The sequence below is a fragment of the Cyprinus carpio genome, chromosome B16, assembly GCF_018340385.1.
Source record: "Cyprinus carpio isolate SPL01 chromosome B16, ASM1834038v1, whole genome shotgun sequence".
Classification (NCBI taxonomy): Eukaryota; Metazoa; Chordata; class Actinopteri; order Cypriniformes; family Cyprinidae; genus Cyprinus; species Cyprinus carpio.
The window spans coordinates 7,220,691-7,241,567 of NC_056612.1; the positions used below are offsets into that span (position 1 = coordinate 7,220,691).

The window sequence follows — 20,877 nt, forward strand, 5'->3', positions numbered from 1 at the left end:
CTGTAAATACATTCAGAAGAACTGTCAGTTTTAGTAAATCTCTACCATGTCCCGAAATTATGTTCACATTATGTCTAAGTAACATTTTACTAAACATTCATCTACTTTTCAAATACCTGCATAGATTTTATTGTTTTACCCTCATCTGAAACTTTGAAAATCCATTATAAAATAGTTCAAATTAATAAAATAGAGATAATTTCAATATTCATTTTGTGAAAATGATTTATATGACTGCAACAAAGTTATGGTATAATTTTCACTACAATCGTGCTCTTCAAAAAATATTTTGAAATGTCAGTGTACTTTACCAAGGGGAAAAAAGTAACAGTGATGATACATGTGATGTGTGAAAAGAATTGGTAAATAAAATTTGTGATCAGAATATTTTATATTCTCGATCACTTCAAATCAGGTTGCAAATGACACAAAAAGTGTGAAAATATTATAATAATATATAAAATTCAGGGTCCCCAGGCAAATGTTTTTGTCCCCTAACCACAAAATGCAATCAAAAAACTTTAACAAAAAAACAAACGAAACAAAAGAAATTACACAAATAACAGTCCTTTTGTGACAGTGTATGCACTGTACATTATATGCGTGAACTGTGTGATAAGTAAATTATTTAATCAAAACAAACAGAATATAGTACAACGTTTTTCAATTGAATTCAACTGAAACTGAATTTTGCCCCATGCTGGCAAGCCCTTTACACTGAATGTGGGGTAAAATTGCCCCTTTACAACTGCTTTTATGATTTCTTCTCCCACAAAATGTGTTGCTCTATTAATGTTTATTAAAAAAAAAAAAACACTAAAGGACTAGAGAAAAGACATTTTCACATCACATTTTCCTTAAGGTGTGCCTTTAGCCCCATTGTACCTTATTATTTACCATGTAATTTACAAGACGCTTGTTGTATGCTGTATGTATGTATGATCCGTTGAAGAATGTGTATAAATGACGCATGAGAAAAAAAAAATCTAGTCCGACAGGATGACCTCAAAATGCTTTGGAAAATGCCATTGTCACATTGGTCCTGCGACCTTATAATCCTCCTCTGGCCCGGAAAATGATTGACTGTAAGTCATCCATTGATAAGCATGACAGGTTCACCCTCCCTCCTCCCCTCAGGTTTACAAGTGCCTTTTTAATGACCAGACTCCTCCTCCGAGTTTTTGCGTGCTGAAGGCTAAGGCCTGACTTCACCTCTAATGAGACAGTGAGACAAAACCAGAGCAGGAACAATCAGAGGGCTCTTTTTTCTATTAGACACTGCCAGGCGACCATGGGACTCTAGCTAACCCCTTTATCACTCCTGGCCAGAGGTGGAAAGAGTACAAAAATATTCTACTCAAGTAAAAGTACCATTACATTAATGAAATTTTACTTAAGTACAAGTAAAAGTACCAGTCTAAAAATCCACTCAAGTAAAAGTAAAAAGTAGCTCGTTTAAAATTTACTCAGAGTAAAAATTACTTAGTTACATTTTAACAGTGGGAGGGAGGCAAAAATGGGACAGGCCAAGGGTGTCGAACTCAGTTCCTGGAGAGCCACAGTCCTGCACAGTTTAGATATAACCTTAATTAAACACACCTGATCCAGCTAATCTAATAATTTAGGCTTATTTGAAAACTACATGTGTGCTGGAGCAGGGATAGAACTAAACTCTGCAGGGCTACGGCCCTCCAGGAACTGAGTTTGACACCCCTGGGATAGGCCTATTAATCTCAAACTAGTTGTTTTTAATTAAAGGAATCAGTTATTTAGAATAATAAGACATTTGGGCTGTTACCAGGCAAAGCAGTATCAACAAAGTCATCTTTTCAATGCAGAGGAAATGCAGAAGCTTCATCGGAAGTGGCATTTAGGTGTATTTACACACTGTTTAGTGCAGGACAAGAATGCATTTAACCTGCAGTTACAAATGCATGAATAATGTTTTGATATACAAGACATAAAATGTTGAATACTCATTGATGATAAGAAATGATAAGAAATTATTAAAAAAAAAAATCGAAAGATACTTTAAATGTGAAATTAAAATGGCCAGTATGTGTCAGCAAGTCACTGTTAATAAGTGAGTCATTGCGATTTAACCGAATCATTTTAACGGTTGATTCATTCAGGAACGAAACACTGTCATGTTACTCAGAGACGCAAAACTGTGCTTTGGTGGCTGTGTTTGGAATTATTTTTTTTGTTGTAGAAATAGAGCAAAAACAGGCAATATGGTGTCTAAAACGTAAGTCTCTTAATTAACTTGTTTACTGACCTGTTGTAAAAAAAAAAAAAAAAAAAAAAAAAAAATTATATATATATAATCATGATGATTTTTGGAGGAAAAGACGGCATTCTTTGTGTGATTTTGATTTACTATATGAAATGAAATAAATATGTACATTTTCTGCCCCTATATCTTCAATTTTGTGATCATTCTAAATGCATTTTACAAGACTGAATCACACAGTGAAAGAACGCACTATAATGCGCGAGCACATCATTAAAACAACAATTATGATATTATCGCAGACGATATATATCGCACTCCGCACAACTGTCTGTTTGGCTAATTTGTGCAAAACCTCTTGCTAAAATGTCAAAGCTTCATTTTAACCACCACTGCAATGACGCAAGTATTTAGCTTACCTCTATATGCTTGCGAAGGGTTGATGTCGAGATTTTAGAAGCTGCTAGTTTGGTCTTCCTATAAGCACAGCTTACACTGCATAATAAAGCATAAATATGGCCAGGGGTTCACTTCATTTCCTTCGAGTTCAACTTCAGAATATGATGGGGTTTCGTTTTCAGCGGTGTCTGCACCACTAACGCCTGTTTTGTCCGTCTGCATCTTTCTTGTGATTTTAGCGCCAGTTTGCTCTCCTGCCCATTATTTACTGCAGGAGTTTCCAGGGAGCGATATTTTATTTTTATTTTTTTTACTCAGTAATTAATGTGTTTTAAAATGTAGTTAAGTACAATACTTCAAACAAAATATACCTAAGTAAAAGTAAAATTACAGATTTTAAAAATTACTTGAAAAAGTAGAAGTACACAAAAAAGCTACTCAATTACAGTAACGCGAGTAAATGTAATTCGTTACTTTCCACCTCTGCTCCTGGCTGCCTGCCTGGGTGACTGTGCTGATTCATGAGTCAAGCATCAAATGCTCCTTGTTTTCTAATTATTGTGTCATATTAGGTTAAACAATTTTTAACAATATCTGTCTTTATATATGTCCATTAATACACAATACGAAGGTCCAAATAAACTTGAGGCCTGACTGATCAACAAGAATTTTGTGTAGTTTAGAAAAGAACAGATGTGAGATTCTGAACACCTTTTGTGCTGCATGACAAAAATACACTTGGCTCAAAGATGTAAAGAAAAAAATCACTACTAAAATGTAAGGAAGCTTGTTTCCACAACTAAATAAATATATAAAAAAGGTAATTGTGACCTTTCTATCTTGCAATTTTTTTTTTCTCTGAATTGCGAGATATAAATAAACACTGTACGGAGCCACGTACATGCAGGAAAAAAATGTAAATCCCTCGGTTTACTAAATTCACCCTCATTTACAGTAAATTGTGCACTTGATATAATTTGTTCCCTTGTTTTACGTAAATCATGTGAAAAAATTTGTTCTACTTTTCCGGTCCGCATTCTCATAAACCTGTTGCTGCTGTTATGTTATATTATGGACGGAGACATTTTAACTGGGTTTTATTTTATATAGAGACATTCTCAAAAGACTTGCAGCACTGCATGGAATCATTTTAAGTGAGAGGCACCTACATCGGTTTATGAGAATGTGGACAGGAAGTAGAACAATTTTTTTTTTATTTTGTGTGCACAGTTTACTTAAAAAACGAGCGCACAAATTATTATTTTGTGTGCACAGTTTACTTAAAACGAGGGAACAAATGATTATATTGACCACCGGATTTACTGAAAATTAAGGAACAAATTAGTACACTAGTACAATTGGTACATTGTGCCCCCCACCACCTCCCTGTATGTCATGTTGGGGCTCCATACCACTGGGAGTTATAAACTCAGAATTGCATGATATAAAGTCGCAATTGCATATTGTAAAGTCAGAATTGCAAGACATAAACTTTTGCAATTCTCACAATTCTGACTTTTCTGTTCCTGATTTATGAGCTTATATCTTGCAATTATGACTTTATTACATGCAATTGGAATAAAGTCTTTTTTTCCCTTAGAACTGGACTTTATATATATATTTATATCTCAAAATTCCGAAAAAAAAAGAAGTGAGAATTGAGAGTTTATATCTTGCAATTCCAACATTATTTCTCACTGTTGTGAGTTTATATCCTGCAGCTTTGCTGTTCTGAGAAAAAAGTTTAAATTGCGAGTTTATATTTCTCACAATTGTGAATTTACATTCCACAATTGTGAGAAAAAAGTCAGAATTGTGTTTTTTTTTTTTTGTTTGTTTTTTTTTTATTCAGTGGCAGAAATGGGCTTCCATAAAAGTGTCAACACATTATATCAACAATTAAACTGTTTTTTATTAATTACATTTTATTTTATTATATTGTTTTTGTTTTGTTTTTTCACCATATTTATCAGCCATTACGTTTGGGTAGTACTGACAAGTGTCAGACTATAATAATGTCTTCTATCTATTGTGACAAAGACAGTGTTTTTGACTTGGACACTCCTATCAGATGACACAATTCCAAAAATGTAACTGCGACCATATGATTAACCTTGAGCTAAAATAAGCCAGCACTGCCTTTTGGTTACAGTGTCATCTCTGGTGGGCCAAAAAGTGCTGAGCTTGCTTCACAACTCTGACTGTAGTCTTCACCACACTGAGGTTTTAATGAACTACAAAAACAGCTGATCATCATCAAAACACCCCCACACAAAGGAGGAGAGGACAGAAAGAAAGCAGAAATAAACAAGGTCAAATAAATAAGGTTAAATAAATAAACTTTCATAACTCTTAAAACAAAGTCATTATTAAGTCACAAAATGTGATGACTTTTGACAAGTTTAAATGGTTTTTAGAAATAGTTAAAAAATGCCTTAAAATGCAGTGGGCTCAAAAAGTCTACGACCCTGTTGGAAATGGTGGATTTATAAAAATACAAAAAGTTATCTGGATTTGGAAAAAAATTTAAAACAAAGGAACCAAAAAGTAAATTTGTGACACTGACTACATCAAATCCTTTGAATATCAGTTGGCATATTTCTTTGGCAAAAGGATTTCTTTTTCATCTGGTCCAGCAAGCGGAGGAACAGAGGATCTATATATAGATCACACGGACACTATCAGTGTGGATGAATCCCTGCTGTCCAATCCTTTGGCCCCTCATCTCGCTCTCAGCCACACACGTAGGCACTAACAATCCAGTCCTGAATAGACAGCCTCTTTAGCCTTTGGTATCCAACTGAGATAAAACCAAAGAAGAGCCAAATATTTCCCCAATAGGACCAGGGAGTTTAATTGTGTCCTTGGGCTGCTCATTCAGCCCAACTGCAGATCATTGTCTGTTTGGGCACGAAAACCCAACACACAAAAAGAATGACATCATTACTTTTGATTTAACAGTCATTTCAGGGCAAGCAGCACTGTACCAATTCTTCCCATTCGTGCCACCCAGACACTAACTCCTCCTTTCCATAACCAGAGGAACTAAAGGCCATTCACTCACATGGCAGAGATCCATTTCACAGTTAAAGGATTCACACAAAGAGATTCTGATTGATGTGTGATGAAATCTAGATATGTATGATGCAAGCTGGGTCAACTTCCACAAGCTTACCCTTCATCTGTCACATGGCTTGTTACATGTAGGAGCTTAAAGTGGATATCCGTTGCCCTTTGGATGTCTCCAAAAGAAAATTCACTTGACAAAGTCTTATATAAGAGCTTTAGCCAACATAGGCTCATTGGAAATACAATGCCCCCACCTACATTTCTGTGAAACTCAAAAAATGTACATATACACACAAATTGCTGCAGTTTCCAGTTGAAATGAACACTAGAGGCAGTAAAACAACTTTTATTTCGATTAATTTTCGATTAATAAAGCCTAATTTTCGCATAATTACTTGAGGAATATTATGTTTTGAATTCAAAACAATTTTAACATGTTGCGAGATTTGAAAACTGATACTTTTGAATGCTGTCATCACACATACAGCTTCATATGCATGAGTTTTCTAATTCAGTAGGTTTGCTTGGTAGCTCACGTGATATGGAGTTGCACTTGAGAGATGAAGAGCTCCGGTACAAACCCTGTGAAACTACAGTTCAACAAAACAGCTCAAAACTGCATAAGGAAGTTAAAAAAGCATGGCTGCATTGCATTTGTTAACACTATTGGGTAGGTTTAAGGTTGGGTTTGGTGTAGGGAATATGTCTAACAAGATAGAGCATTAACTTTTAGCGACACTCATTGGATATTTAAATTACGAACCACTGTAATATGTACCTGAAGCAATGTAATACAAACACAGCAATACGTGCCTATATCAACATAACAAAAACGTGTCAGGGTCACATAATGAACCCGTGTTTTAGCTCCATTCACTGGATGTTTCACTTTGAAACTTCCGTGAAACATTCAGGAAGGTATGTAATAACGGTGTTGCAGAAATGTATTTAGAGGCACACATTTCGAATGAGCCTGGGTTGGCTTTAGCGTCATTCTTAAATTTGAACTTGAACATGGTCAGACTTTTGGCTTTGATCCCATTGTATTTCTGGGCCTTGACAAACACAGGATTAACATGAAAGCAAATATTAATTTAAATATATTTCTGAACACTGTCCAACAAATTTCAAACTTTATTTATTTTCATATATCTGTAAAATATGTCAATTCAATATTAACATCAAACGCAATTGCAATTCTTTTTCAAACACATTTTGAGAACACTAAATCCTCAAACTACAGTTTTATTTCTGGGTTACACATTTGTTTAAAGCAATATTTTACCCAAACATGAAAATTCTATCATCATTTAGGTTGGAAACATGGAAGTATGTGATTGAGATGCTTCTATCAATGTAAGATTGATTCCCTTACATACGGTCACTCTCAACACAACGTCTATAACCTAATACAATACTTACCCTCACGTCCTTCCAAACTTATATGACGTTCTTTCTTCTGCGGAATTTGAGGTTCGACATTATACCATGTTTGAGGTTTGTGTTTTTGACGTAGTCTGCATACAGTTTGTGTGCACTGATCAATTTATTTGATTTGTACAGATCCTCAAAGCCAGGTTCCTGGTGAGCCTTAGTCCGGCAGAGTTTAGCTTCAACCCTAATTAAATGCATCTGATTCAGCTAATCAAGTCCGTTAGGATTATTTGAAAACTACAGGTAAGTGTGTTGAAGCATGGTTGGAACTAATCTCTGTAGGACAGAGTTTGGCAACCTTGCCCTACAACATAAAATATTTTGAAAAATGTTTTAGCTGTTCCATATTATGAAGTTCAGTTATCACATTGAATGAACAGTTTGAAATTTAAGTATAAACAGATTGAAAGTGTATCCACTCTCAAATCTGTGGAGCACCCTAAGGGGACACAGTGGCTACATTTACATGCACACTTTTTGGTTCAACTGGACTGAATTCATTACGATTGATGAATCTGATTGTAGTGTTTACATGAACGCTAAATAAAGTGGTCAAGTTGATGTGCACGTTTATATGTCACAAGCTTCAAATTGGAATAGATTTTTTTGACATCCACACACTGCTCAAATAGTGAAAGTGAAAAGTGAAAGTGAAAAGTGAAAGTGACATAGATAATATAGTGTTTTTCACTGTTTGCACATAATAACCACTCTCCTACACGGTTTCTTTATTTGTTTTTAACAGCAGAATTAATATTTTCCCATTTATGGATAAATATACATATAAACCACTGTGCTGTGCTGCTCATATTTATCACACACACAAAAACGCCCCTCCCCACGCCCAAAATGGGTTGCCTGTGGATGAGTATCAAAAACCAGGTTGTCCTGCTCCACTTCACAGTTGCCGAGTGAAAGGAGAGTTTTATAATGACAGGACAAGCATTTATTCAACACTTTATTCAAAAGGAAGAGCCGCTCGCTCTGTGCGTCATACGTCATTACGTTATTTCTGCGTCATTGCACACGCGCAGTCTTTTCAGTTTCGTGGTTCAATCCAATCGAGTGTTTACATGCACACTCAATCGTATTAGAAGAGGAATAAACCACCTCCTTCAATCCGATCGAAATTTCATTCGGATCGAGCTCAATTGGATCGATTAAGGTGTTTATATTAACATTTTTCAATCCGATTGAGCCGTCAATCCGATTACAAACGGATTATCTGGGTGCATGTAAATGTAGCCAGTGATGGAAACAAACATGAGATGGGAGAAAAAAATGATTTAAATGCTTTTGTGTTCATTTGCAAAATTTTCACATTCCCTCATGAAACTTTGCGTATGCTTGCAAAACTTGTATTCTCTCGTAAAAATTATTGCATGTCCCCAAGAAACTCTGCTTTGACTCGCAAAAGCGTTGAAATGAACTCCTCCTATCTTATATTATTTTCATTTCCAGTTTTGCATTCAAGAATGTAAAGTTTGTCATTCTTGTTTGTGGAACACAAAATTTAGCAAGCAAACACAAAATAATTTCAATATAATTTTTCCTTCCGTATATTTTTTCCATCACTATGTCCCCTTAGGGTGCTCCAATTGAGAGGGCATACAATTTCAGTCTGTTTAAACTGTTCATTCAAAGTGATCACTGACTTTATAATATGGACCAAAACAGCTGAAACATTTTTCAAAATATCTTCCGTTGTATTTCAGAGAAGAATGAAAACCATTAAGTTTGGAACAACATGAAAGTGAGTAAATGATGACAGAATTTTCATTTTTAAATGAACTATTCCTTAAACAAATGTTATGAATTAAGAATGTGCAGTGGTCAAAGGCCCAGGAGATGGGATTATTTGGTTATTCTTTCATGAACACATGGTGATGTGGGACAAAGCTATAAAACATTTCAAAATACTGGCTTGTCTTGCTCAGGCACCAAATCAATCACATTGGTTTAAAGGGTCATATATTTCATTTCCCAACTTGTCAAATATCATGTTTGCTGATGAGAAAAATAATAATGGCATTGCAACTCAATCATCTTCAAATAAAACAAACTTCTTTGTCCCAACAAGTACTGAAATATCTGTGAGCCACATACTGATACATGATATTAGTTTACTTTTTCCATAAATTCTTTCAAAATTTCCTCCAAGGATTAAACAGTTAACTCTGGTCTGTGATACAGCTGAACCTTTCTGAAGGGTCCAGCTCTCAACCATCATTAACCAGAGTACTTGGATTTTGAATGGGTTGAGGAACTGACTGGAATGAGCTTCTCAGACTGAACCAGCAGAAGAATGAGGCCAAAGGTGAAAGTGCTTTCAAACATGGAATTCTGTACAGAACTGTCCACTCTGCTTTACTAAGTCTCCGTAATAGACCCTAGCCCAGGTAGCGCCACCATCATATATGAAAACAAGACTGTGAGAGATAGGAGTACAGTGTGTCCGATGGATTGTACTGTTATTTACCAACATATCAATTGTTCATCTATTGAAACAATTTTCCAAAAAACGAATTCTGAAAAGTTATGAGTTCTGAAAATTGCATTCAATCTAGATCCTTTACACATTTCATGACATTTCATAAAAAAGAACAGCACTTTTGTGGTTTTCCGGCTGTCTCTTTTTCTCTGTCCTATTTTTTTTCTTTTCCCTCTGAAAGACATGCATTCCTGCACTCCAGATGAGAGCCTAAAGGCTGACGGCTACGTGCCGTTTGCGTGACCTACATGAATCCAGCTGCTCTATGCTGACAACTCTGAGCTCCTCAGCTATAAGTCTTCAAAATGCTGACAAAGCAGTTCAGGGCAGAATCACTAACCCTTGTGGACGGGAAGGATTTAAACAACAAGGAAAATAGCAATGAACTAAGAATTATTTGTGGATAATGTTTGAAAACTGCATGCTGTATCTCTTGCGGTCTAGATTTATTAAATTTGACCCTGTAAACATATATGAAATCATATTTCTCTAGTCCCTTGTAATTCAGTGATCTTTAGAGGTTACAATGTGACCACTGGTCAGGTTCAGGAATGTGCTGTAGTCCCCGGGTCAGGGAATCAGGTTGGGGTATTTTTAGGTTCACTGGCGTCAAGATACCTTTAGGACAATGGTTTATGGCAGTGCACCTCAGCAAGACAGAATTAGTATGTTGGCAGTGTGTACTATACGTCTTGTTTTAATTGGTGTCCTTCTGAAAGAACTGCTTAAATCACTGTTCTCGGTCACGACTGTACTTAGCAGTCAGTAATCCAGTCAGGTTGCGACTTGCTCAGTGGGCTAAAGGATAAAATTGGCTCTTTGACTCTGGAGAAGCCTTAGACTAAACCACAGCCTGGCCAGTCTCCAAGCCAGCATCTGTCAACAGCTCTGTTGTGACTGGTATCAGCCCAGCAGAGAGAATCAAATCCACTCTGCAGATTTTATGCCCAGGAGCTCACCTGGATGTGATGTGACACGTACACACACACACACACACTGCCGGCTTAAACTGGCACATACTGCATCATCACATGGGTGACCGGGAGGGTGAAAAGCTATCTGTAATATACTTACGTGTTACAGATCTTCCTTGCTATGTAATTTAGCTGCAATATAATAGGAACACCTGACACACATTTCTCAAAATAACCTTTCAGGATCCTACACACAGCTCAGATCTGAGCTCATTTTTTCTTGATCGTGTAATTTCTATCTTCTAATTAACATGTCACATAGCAACCCTGCATTTCCAAAAGTACCAAATGATGCATAATTTAGTACCATAGTAGTACCATATTATTTCTTGAACTATGTTGGATCACAATTTAAATGGCATGGCATATGAATATGTATTGTAAGAATATAAATTGGTTCCACTTTATTTTGGTACTTCACTTTAGACATTCTACTAACTATAAGTAACTTTTAAACTACATGTCAACTAACTGTGATTATAGTATTAGTAGATTGTTAGATTTAGAGTAAGTAGAATAAGTTGACGTTCATGCAGTTACTTATAGTCATACTTATATAAAACAAAGTTTCAGCAGATATTAAGCAGACAGTCTATTAATACTCAGATGACTGGTAGTTGACATATAGTTGCAACATTACTTACAGTCAGCAGAATGTCTAAAGATGACTATCAAAATAAAGTGTTACCTAGAACTATAATTTACAAACAAGCTTCACTGTACTTCTTTTTTGGTATCACAGTACACAAATTTTAGTATCATGGTCCATATTAACCACAATCTATTGGTTTTAGTCTTACTTCTGAGATAGGTCCTTCAAGCTATCTTGGACAGGTGAGGTGTCCAAGTCGCAACATCTAACTATTGAGGTGCCACAGGGCTCAGTTCTTGGACCACTTCTCTTCTCTGTCTACATGTCCTGCATATTTGCTTTATTAAACATCAAGAAGATCAGGTCCTTTCTTTCAGAACATGGTTCACAACTCCTTGTTCAAGCTCTTGTTCTGTACATGCTGGACTATTGCAATGCTCACTTGGCAGGGCTTCCAGCCAGTTTTATCAAACCTTTACAACTAATCCTGAAGGCGGCAGCAAGATTAATTTTTAATTAGCCGAAAAGTATGCACGTCACACCTCTGTTTATCAATTTGCACTGGCTACCAATAGCTGCTCACATAAAATTCAAGGCATTAATATTTGCCTACAAAATCACCACTGGTTCTGCACCCCTTTACCTAAATACATTACTTGAGACTTATGTGCCCTCTAGAAGCTTGAGTTCTGCAAGTGAACGTCGCTTTATTGTGCCATTCCAAAGAGGCACAAAATCACTTTCACAGACTTTTAAATTAAATGTTCCCTCCTGGTGGAATGACCTGCCCAACTCAATCCGAGCAGCATACTCGTTCCCATAGCCTTTTGATGCAGCTTGAGTTCCTGAAGGGGAGCATCTCTAGGTTAAGCATGTAATTTGGGGAACGAGATGCTGCGTCTCTGAGCCATATTTCCAGCATCCCAGCGAGCACTTATTTAATTTCCCAGGAGCTGCCGCTGTATCCACCCCACATGCTTTAAAGCTTCCTGGTTGCTATGTCACCCCACCCGTGACATCTTGCCCATCCATTGGACTGATCACACCCGTGATTCAGAGCATGGTCAAGCAGATTGCGTTCCCATAGCGTTTTGACGCAGCGTCTCGTTCCCTCTGGGAACCAGGGTTACATGCGTACATAACCATAGATACATAACCTAGAGACATTACATAAATAACCTAGAGATGTTTTCTTACCAAAAACAAACAAACAAACAAAAAAAACTAATACTAGCTTTTCTAATCTTTTTGTATTCTATCTATTTGTTTTCATTTTATTTATTATACAATTAACAAAAGCAAAAAAGGCCTCTAACACTAGCTTGCTCTATTCTTTTTCTATTCTATCTGTTTTCTTTTTATTTATTATATAACTGAAAAGAAACCTTGCTATGTGTACTGCGTTAAGCTAACTGAGACTTGTTATAGCACTTGCATATCATTGCTCTTTTGTTGATTTTGATTGCTTCCATTGTCCTGATTTGTAAGTTGCTTTGAATAAAAGCATCTGCTAAATGACTAAATGTAAATGTAATATTATATTTCAATGTACAATAACACTATAATCTGAAAACATAAATGTGCCATGCTAATGCCACAGTATTATTTTGTAAGAAGAAGTATCAACTTGGTTTTATGGAAATGACAGTATGGTAATACCATGTTATAGACACCACAGTATTCTTCGAAATACAAAGAAACACATTGTATACATACCATGGTATATGTATACTGTAATCAGTACCGTGTACCACAGTTTAAAGTATATCAAAGTACTGTGGCATCACAATGGTAAAACAGTGTTTTTTGCATGTGTACCATACTATGGTATTCTTTCAAGTATCATGTTACATATGAACATGTTAATCATAAACAATAATTGTTTCTACCAAAGAATTGTGATTTTTTTTTTTTTAAGATGGCAATATGGTAATAGACAATAATGAATGTTTAGGTCATGTATCATGGTAATACCATGGTATTCTTTGACATAGTTTGTAGTACTACGCAAATATGGTAGTCAAAAAGTAATATTTTTTATGGTAATATGTATTTGAAACAGCATTTGAACCTTACACTAGTCCTTTTATCTGGCACAATGTGAAACACACATGGACCTGGGGCTCCTCAAAATACCAAAGTTTTATTTACCACTCTAAGACCATGAGACAAATCAGTTGTGAGTTCAGTGCACAAAGCTGGAGGATCAGAAAATGGATTACAGAACTTCTGTGTAATAAAGATCCGTACTGTCTTGGCATCATAGGGTCACATGTTTGGGTGAATGGTATCATAACATGCACACAAATAACATGCCATGCATAGTCGTGTAACCACAACCCTATGGCTAAACCTTTGAGGTGGCAAAACTTTTGTAAGTTTAAGCCATGCAAGATTTGAGTTATCACCACTGTGTCCTTGAGCAAGACACACAACCCCTGGAATAGCTACAATGGTAAGAGTCATGGAATGCAATACATCTTGGAAAAATTATGATCACATCACTAAAACCACACTTTGTCAGAAACGCAAATGGCTACATTGCATGTGTAGAGTAAATGCTGATGCATGACAATATCAGAGTATTGCCTACTAATGAAACATGAATTCATTGTACCGAAAAGTATTTTATACTTTGCCAAAATACAATATAGCTAAATATAGCATTTCTGACAAGCTGTGTGAGGCCCAACACATGAATTTTAAATCAGTACTGTCTACCATTATTAAAGGGATATTTAACTCAAAATGAAAATTCTCTCATCATTTACATAATTTAATTCCAAACCTGTATGTGGAATACAAAAAAAGAGATTTTTGGAAATTGTTTTTGCAATATCTTCTTTTATGCCCCACAGAAGAAAGACTGATATGTTTGGAACTATTTATTGAATTATTCACTAAACTAATCTGTTCAAAATGCTGACTCATTCAGGAACAAACATGTGGCTGTTTGTGAGTGAATCATTGAATCATTCACTGAACTTATTTACTCAAAAATGTTGATTTACTCGAATGCAAAATACCAATACTGTCTTTCTGGGAGATGTGCAACTGTGCATTGGCTTTGATGGTAACTTTGTTCATTGGCAAAGCAAAAACAAACAAAGTAACTAGAAATATGGTGTGTCTATAAGCAGCATTATTTGTAGAAACAAGATTAATATAGACAAAGAAATTAATCAAATGGAAAGGCATGAAAAGCATCACCAGAAGAGTCCATCTGCCATCAGTGATTCAACCGCAACATTGTGAAGCGACAAAAATACTTTTTGTACACGAAGAAAACAAAAATAATGACTTTATTCAACAATTCCTCTTCTCTGTGTCTCTCCAAATCAGCATAGTGCCATTTTGGCAATTCTGAGCTGTACACAGATGGCGTACGCTCTTCTGTGTCAACCGCGCGTTTGCTTTTGCTTTCAAACCAAAGCGTAAATACACATAAAAAAACAAATCATTGAGCCTCTTGCGTACTGCTCACAGAAGAGAGGAATTGTTGAATAACAGAAGAGAGGAATTGTTGAATAAAGTCGTTATTTTTGTTTTCTTCGTGTACAAAAAGTATTCATAACGTTACGGTTGAATCACTGATGGCAGATGGACTATTCTGATGATGCTTTTCATACTTTCCTGGACCTTGACACTGTTATTTATTTGGCAGTCTAAGGGACAGTATCAAGCCTCCCTGTTTTCATCCCAAATATCTTACATTGTGTTCCGAAGACAAACAAAGCTTTTACGGGTTTGGAACAACATGGGGGTAAGTGATTAATAAAAAAAATCCCATTAAGTTACACAATATCCATATAAAATCCTAGTTCACCCAAAAATGAAAATTAGACTTTGTTTTACTTACCCTCGAAGCATCCTAGGTGTATATGACTTTCTTCTTTCAGACGAATCCAGTCAGAGTTATATTGAAAAATTGTCCTGGCTTTTCCAAACTCTATCATTGCAGTCAGCAGGTGTTGCAGTTGAACAGTCCACAAGTCGTCAAAAAAAGTGTGCGCATTCATAATAAAACGTGCCTCACATGGCTCCGGGTGGTGAATAAAGGCCTTCTGTAGTGAATGCATGCATTTTTTTTTAGAAAAAATATCCATATTTCTAATATCATTTTTAACTTTTCTCTCATTTTCATTATCTGTCATGCACAGAAGCTGTTCCAGTGGATGACGGAGCACGTACGCGCAGCGTGCACCTCTGAGATATGCTAGTCTCGCAAGTTTGTTTATTATGTTTGAAATATGGATATTTTTCTTACAAAAACACACGGATTCGCTACAGAAGACCTTTATTCACCCCCCGGAGCCATGTGCGGCGTGTTTTATTATGAATATGCACGCTTTATTTGACGACTTGTGGACTGTTCAACTGCAGCACCCACTGACTGTAATGATAGAGCTTAGAATGGCCAGGACAATTTTTAATATAACTCCGACTGGATTCGTCTGAAAGAAGAAAGTCATATACACCTAGGATGCCTCAAGGGTGAGTAAAACAAAAGCTAATTTTCATTTTTTGGGTGAACTAACCCTTTAATGTGTTCTGTTTTATATGCAAATGTTGTTATTTAAAGACAATTTATTGGACACAATTCATAAGCAACTAATGTAAGGGTCTCATATGAGTCAACAACCTGATTGCAAGTGTGATAAAATACTAGTGCATTGTCGCACTGCCAATCATGCTGTGGGTCTGAATATCAGCACAGCTGTACCTGTTTTAATATTTGGAATAATGGCACTCTCTTCTCATGTGATATTGTTTCAATATCACCTCCTGCTGTGACAAAAACAGACACAATGACCTCAGACCAATTGGCAACCTCTCCCCATACCACACCTCAGTGACTACAGCAAACCCAACACAGTAAGCACTTCTCCTCGTCCTATCTCAAGTTGTGCCATATTGTGTGGGCTTGATGAGCCTGCGAGCCCTTCCCAGTTCTGGGTTATTTCCAGCCGCTTACCTCACCCTAGAGTAAAAATGCATCAACACATTAAAGTGAGGTAAGATACTATTAAGCATATTGCTCATCCCCTTATTTCAGTTCCAGGCCTTCTCGGTGGGTGCCAGAACCTGATGTCAGTGAGTGCTTTAAATGGATTAAAGCCTACATTTTACTCTCTCTCTCTCTCTCTCTCTCTCTCTCTCTCTCTCTCTCTCTCTCTCTCTCTCTCTCTCTCTCTCTCTCTCTCTCTCTCTCTCTCTCTCTCTCTCTCTCTCTCACTGTGCTGTTGGTGTGTTTCTGATAAGGGTAGAAGATTCTAGAATGGAATAAACCCTGCTACAAGTCTGTTACAAATAAACTTTAAAATAAACTTGAGTCAGGTAGGAGACACAAAAACTTTCTATGATTTCTGAATTTTGCAGAGCCATGGCATGGTGTCAAAGGGCCTGCTGGCTTGTAGAAGCGTTCTTGTTCGCGTGCCTTCCGCGTGGGATCTGGGAGAGCAATGGGGGCCTGTCAGAAAGCGCCCGCAGCTCGGAAAATTCTGTAAACACAAAACGTCTTGTTTCTTACCAGGCAAGCAGGCCGTCAGACATCTGCACTTCTTTGAGCGTGCATTTGAGAAAAACTATCCAGGGGGTGCAAACCAGAGGCAGCTGTGGGAAGGTAACATGTAAAAGAGTCCAGAAACCAGCTTCATAACACATATGATTTTCAGAGTGCACTATGTTGCCTCTATACAACACTCTGAGGACACTTACAGTGGTCCCAAAGTGTATTTGAAAACACATGCCAAACTTGAGTATGATGGCAGGAATGTAACAGCATAAATAGCAATTAATAGTTTCAATGTGGCATTTATTTTAAAGAAAGAAACCACAACTATGTGAAAAAGAAGTATGCTTAATTGTATGGAATGTTTACTTTTAGTGTACTTCAAAAGGTATATTTAAACAAAAACAATGTGCAAATAATTTAATTAAATAAAACGCTACTTAAAGATAATAAACCTTCATGACTGTTCCTCAAAACACTTAAGTAGACTTTTAATAAGTGCAATTTATAAATGTGAAGTTCTACTTTGATGTACATTTTTAATCATCATGACTATTGATTTAAAGAGGTACACTTATTTTGATGAGTTGACAAACATACTAAAGCACGTGTACAGCACCTGTTTTCATTTTTAACTCTAGTATGCTATTTGATTTTACATTTAATGTTAATTTATTTTAAATGTGCTAAATTGTACATCAATTCAAATGTTTAGTTACAAATATATTTAAATACATGGCATAACAAGTTTAAATAGAAATGGCATTATTGTATATTTTAGTTCAACGTTACCATAAATGCTTGTCAGCATATTCAGCAAGACACTTTAGTCATATTTCAAAGACAAAAGATGTAACTATGAAATTACACATAAAGATGTAATTATAGGGATAGTTTACCCCCCAAAAAATGAAGTGTCATCATTTACTTACCCTCAAATTCCAATTCTGTATGAGTTTCTTTCTTCTGTTAGACATAAAATAAGATATTTTAAAGAATATGGGTAACCAAACATTTGATGGTACCCTTTGACTTCCAAATTTTTTGGTGGGGGGGGGGGGGGTGTATGGAACTAAATGTGGACCATCAATGGTCTGGTTTAACACATTCTTCACAGTGTCTTCAGAAAAAGAGAAACTTCACACTAAGTGTTTTTGTATTGTTTCATATTTTATTGATTTGCTTTTTGCCTGTAAGGTGTCCTTGAGTGCCTTCAAAGGGGCCTATATTAGTATATTTGTATAAAGGTATATTAAGTATGTTATTTTATTATTATGTAACAATGTACAAAATTAAAAAGAAAATATATTTGACACTGTCTGATTCTCAAATATTCTGGGGAATATCCTTATTTTTGTGAAGAGATGATTTATTGTGATTAAGTGAATGAAAAAAATAAAAAAATACAAATAAAACAATAATAAATAGATGTGAATAGTGAAAAAGAAACAAATGTGCCACATTCCACACGTGGTGAGACATGGCTTTATTTAAAACAAATGCCACTAATTGACTTCAAAATCTGCCACTCTTTCTCAGGCCAGCTCTACTGCCTTGCATCATGTCTACACTGAAAGCAACCAATGTTGCATCAAGATGCAATGTCCTTGAGGCCTTATTTCAGTGGAAATACCAAGCTGCACATTCCCATAGGAAGTTCCCTGATTATACACAATACTATTGGCTGCTATGAAAATCCTACTTTTTTCAATAAAATTTTTAATAATTGTTTTAAACGCAATGACAATTGACTACACACGTCTACATAAAATAAAAAATTATATTTAAATGAGTTGATCACAAGTTGAAGCAGAAACATCAGAAGGTGGCTTTGATATAATAGTCAGAAGCTAATAAATATAATCAATATTAAAATATTGATACAAAATATTTTTATTATTATTCAGGTTTCTTTTTAAACTACTTTCATGGTCTTTTTGTGTTTTTTGGAGCAAGACAATCGTCACTGCAGAATACAGAAACATTAATTCATTTAATTCATTGTTATAGTTATTTACCTTATGGTTAAATAACTATAATGCTTTATTGGGTGGTTGTTCTGTGCGCTTCATAAACAAACTCCAGCTGGTTCAAAATGCAGCAGCTAGCTCTTACTAGAACCAGGAAGTATGACCATATTCGCCCAGTTCTGTCAACACTGCACTGGCTCCCTATTGAACATTGAATACATTTTAAAACTTTGCTAATTACTTATAAAGCCCTGGATGGTTTAGCTCCTCAGTACTTGAGCGAGTTCATATCGCATTATAGTCCTTCACATCCACTGCAATCTCAAAACTCTGGCCATTTGATAATACCTAGAATAACAATATCAACTGCAGGTGGCAGATCCTTTTCCTATTTAGCACCCAAACTCTGGAACAATCTACCTAACATTGTTCTGGAGGCAGAAACACTTTGTCAGTTAAAATCTAGATTAAAGACCCCTCTCTTTAACCTGGCATACACGTAACACACTATCGCATTTCTATAATTCAAATCTGTTAAACTAAAAGATTGTTAGGTTGCATTAATTAGGTCAACCGGAACTGGGAATACTTCCCATAACACTCAATGCACTTGTTACATCATAAAAAAATGGCATTGGAAGAGAGCTGAACTGGATGTCTGACTCTTTGTTATTGTCCTCTTGCATTATTGACAAAATATTTTCCTGTTTGACACTATAATGTGGCTTTGACACAATCTATTGTATAAAGTGCTATATAAATAAGGTGGCTTGACTGAAATATTCTTCAGAATTTTCTACTTTTGTTTTCCATGGAAGAGAGAAAAAATGTTGGTTTGCACTACAGCTCTGACCCCCCCAAAAAAAAAAAAAAAAAAAAAAAAAAAGATAAGTCAAAAATATACACACGGCATAACAATATACCTCAATCAGCGCTTCTAATGGCACGCCCTGGTTAATTAGAATGGAGGTGATTTAATTCTGACGTGTTGAGACGTGGTGATCACATCCTTTGTAAACACAATGCCAAGTCACAGGCCATGCAACAAGTCTGTTCTTATTTCTCATATTCCAAAATAGCGTCTGCTATTCACATTCATTTCACATACAAACAACAGGCAATGTGCTTGATATCTTGATAACATTTATGGACATCATCAGTCACTGACGATTTGTCAGCTGTTTTAAATGACTTCCAGGTGTTCTTCCAAGTTGTTTTCTCTTTTGGACAGACCAGAAGCCTTCTCTAGCACTTAGACCCCCACTAGGTTCCATCCACAGGACAATAAAAGTAAGGAGAGAGGGATTAGGGTAATTGATTAATGTCTGTAGCGATTTTTACGGTAACATGGGGACCGTGTTACGGTAACAGACCATGGCCCCATATGGAGGTGGTTAGCCTGGAGCAATGACAAGGCTTTCCAGGAATATATCAGGGCCTCAGTCAGCTCACACGTAACAGCCAGGGGTCCAGAGATAGCTATATATGCAGTATACACACGCACACAACAGATGCTCACACACAGGGAACCAATTAATTTATGCACAATCTTAAAAATGACAAAATTGTGGTCTAGCATTGTGGCGCATTTGGCATACGCTTAGATAAGTTACATGGTGGTCCTTAGGCAATTTGATTTCAAATCAGTCTTTCAATATTTTCTGATCACACCTCTTCTCTTTTCTCAATATTTTCTTGCCACTTCCCATCTGTCCTATCCTGTTAATGGCTAAAAGTCCTTTATAAATTCCCCAAAAGATTTTATTTCATTTTGAATGAAGACATGATTATAGGGGACATACATGTGACCATAACTTTTTATTGCTACTGTAAGTGACTTACTGTAAGAATATGTGAGTCACACTGTAGAGGAATTGACACATTTCTTGGGAAACCAGTGTCTAGACACATGTTAAAGCAATACACCACACTGAACTGCAATTCAGCATGTTCGAAATTACACCAACAGCCATGTTATCTTAACAGTAACATTTACTTATTTAATAAAAAATAAATAAATAAATAAATTGAGAGGCCTTTCAAAGTAACACTAAATAACCATACAGAAAGATTAATGGAATAGCTCACACAGAAATGGCATCTGTCACTTTTTACCCAACCCTAATATTGTTCCAAACCGGTGTGCTGTTAATTTCTCCATGGAACACAGAAGGAATTACATTTTTTTAAGAATCTTTCCGCA

The 20,877-nt window shown here is 36.1% G+C and overlaps 1 protein-coding gene across 1 annotated transcript in view; it reads right to left on the minus strand.

Annotated features, from left to right (window-relative positions):
• Positions 1-20,877, minus strand: part of LOC109066341 (growth factor receptor-bound protein 10-like) — a 98,068-nt gene that overhangs the window by 20,811 nt on the left and 56,380 nt on the right. The gene's annotated exons all lie outside the window — the stretch shown is intronic.